The sequence below is a fragment of the Danio rerio genome, chromosome 6 (genome assembly GCF_049306965.1).
Source record: "Danio rerio strain Tuebingen ecotype United States chromosome 6, GRCz12tu, whole genome shotgun sequence".
Taxonomy (NCBI): Eukaryota; Metazoa; Chordata; class Actinopteri; order Cypriniformes; family Danionidae; genus Danio; species Danio rerio.
In genome coordinates this window covers 2,235,001-2,237,500 of record NC_133181.1, presented here as the reverse complement: position 1 = coordinate 2,237,500, position 2,500 = coordinate 2,235,001, and the positions used below count along the sequence as shown (strand labels likewise).

Sequence of the window (2,500 nt, the reverse complement as noted above, 5' to 3'; positions counted from 1 at the left end):
AATAGTTGAAAGATTGTTTTTAGATAATCCCAAGAAACACTCCTAGGTTTTTACCAATAAATGTTTTATAATGAGTGCCCTGTAAAGAGCTAAGATAAATGTAACTCAGAATATTGTACTGTTTTGTGCATTTGCATCCAGGCTGCTTTTCCACCCTCTTTGTGTTTATAATGTTGGTATAAGCTGAAGTGTAATTCCAGGAAAATTATTTTAAACTTATTAAAGTTGACAATGCCGTGGTTGTAGCAGGGTTATACACTCCGCATGGTGGCGCTGTGGAGCAGTGCAGGAGCGCATTGATTGAGGGTTTCCAGTGCAGTCAGTAGAGCGACCTCGAGCTGCTCACACCGAAGAGCCGCATTCCAGTCGCGCCACGGAACGGGATATTTCGGCGAGTTTGGGAATTTAACAATGACTAGGACATGCCATCGAAGGATCACTCGAACGTGTAAGTGCCTCAAATTAATAACGGGAAATCTCTACGTTGGATTGTGGATTGGGAGTAGTTTTGGGAAGCAGGATCTAAGCGCAGCGCTGTGTTGAGACTAGTCTCGTGTAGTGTGTAATTTAAACACAGCTGCGGTCTTCAAGTGTGGAAACCAGCGCTTGGGTTTGAACACTCTCCGAATACCAAGGGTTCTCCCGTGTAAAACTTTACGACCCCACTGTAGTGTTGTATTCAGAGACTCGATTTTGAGTGTTGATCATATTTGGAGACTTATAAGCAGTCGGATATCTAGTTTGCTGGTTGTTGGAAGTGTGTTTTAACACAACCTCTTACCGTGGAGCTAAAGGTTGATAGTTTATTACCGATTGTATTTCCTCGAACGCTCAGCTGAACGGAAGAGTATCAAAGTGTATCGGTTTCGTTCACTCGGTCCAGCTTCTGTCCTGCTTTCCAAACACGTTGTGGAGTTGGACAAACTCGTAAGTAGATGCATTGTGTCAAGCTTTTAGAAGAACAACAGCAGGGCTACACGTGAGGGTCTGTTCTTCTGGTGGTATGGTTAAAGTTACCGAGAACCAGAGACGAGACTGACATTCCTTTGGCGTTTTGAGAAATAAACACGTAAATCAAGACGAGGACGTTTCAGGAATGTTGTCTATATAAACACTCTTGTCTAATAGACATGTGTTGTTAAAAAGGGGCTATTTTTAAACAAGCTACCCCTCCTGTATCTCCATCCAGCTCTAAGAGCATCCTCCTCTCAGAGGACCACATGTTGCGTTTAGTAAAAATCGATGAGCTCTAATTGATTTATAAATTATTAGGCACGGTGGGTTGTGTTAAAAGGGCGTTAACAGCAGAACTGGTTGCGGAGCATCTGAAGCTTCTGCTGTCCGTGGGTGTGTGTGTACGCGCCTACGTACTCATCATTTTCTCGGTCTGCATGCATGTGGGATTCAGTCGTGTTTGGTGCATGGAAATTAAATATAAACGATTAACAACGAGGTCTCCGTGAAGTTGACAGCCGTGACCGCGATCATCTGCCCCATGCATGACCATTGGCCTCGCGCAGGCTTTTTAATCAGCTTGGACTGGTGGGATTTTGGTTACTGATGGTTCTTGAGGAGACCCTAGAAAAGCGATTGGTCTCGACATCTCAGGCGACTATTCATGGTCCCTGTCTTTGCTATTGTTTTCACGACGTGACGGTTAGGAGCGTGACGGACATTCAGATGTAAATTGGGAATGTGTTTCCTCAGGCGTGAGGGAATCGTTTGTTTTGGGAGGACTCCCAACAACCCTAACGGGAATAATCTCACCGTATGGCTATCAAAAACCGACTTAAGGCCCCGTGGGTCAGGGTTAAACCATCTCCCTGTTTTGAAAGGGTATTAAAATTAACATCTGTGGTGTACCATTTAGCCGTCCAATTTTAGTTTAATGTATTTATTACCTCATATTGAAGTCCCAGATCCTCAATGTGGTGAATAATGTCGATGTTAGCTGTCTAAAGTAGGACTTTACAACAAGTTGAAACCCTATTGTTAGCCATTCCCATAAAATTAGCTATTGTTTTAATTCTCTCAGACTTCACACAGTCTAGAATATAAACCTGGTGTGGTTTTGAGCTAACTTTACCTCAGTAATTAGACTTGTAACCCTGCAAAGTGCTTGTTTTGCCGTGAAAAGTCCGTTACATGATTCGCGCCGGGAACATTTGTGATGTGTGGAGTTTGGAATGTGAACTGGCCCGCGTGTTGCTGTAGAGCAGCAGATGTGCGCATGCGCGCTTGCTTCCTACTCTAGCGCGACTGGTTTTCCTCAGACCCACAGCAAAACTAATGACTAAGATTAGCTCCTGTAGCAAAATAATTTATCTCAGCAAGACAAAAAATGATTGGAAATAAATTACATGAGCGGGGGAACATAATTATTGGAGCGAAAGATACAAATGCTGCAGTAAATTGGGCACAAAGGGAGACAATTAGCCTATTGTTTTGTATAGATTATGAGCTGAGATGTGAAATAATTTCAGTCAAATGGAAGATTTAT

The 2,500-nt window shown here is 43.0% G+C and overlaps 1 protein-coding gene across 2 annotated transcripts in view; it reads left to right on the top strand.

The window, feature by feature from the left end:
* Positions 1-317: 317 nt before the first annotated feature.
* Positions 318-2,500, top strand: part of plxna1b (plexin A1b) — a 222,898-nt gene continuing 220,715 nt past the window's right edge. For both annotated transcript variants that reach the window (XM_073953028.1, XM_073953029.1), the window contains exon 1: positions 318-448. The gene's annotated coding sequence lies outside the window, so the exon portion shown is untranslated. The remainder of the gene's footprint in view (positions 449-2,500) is intronic.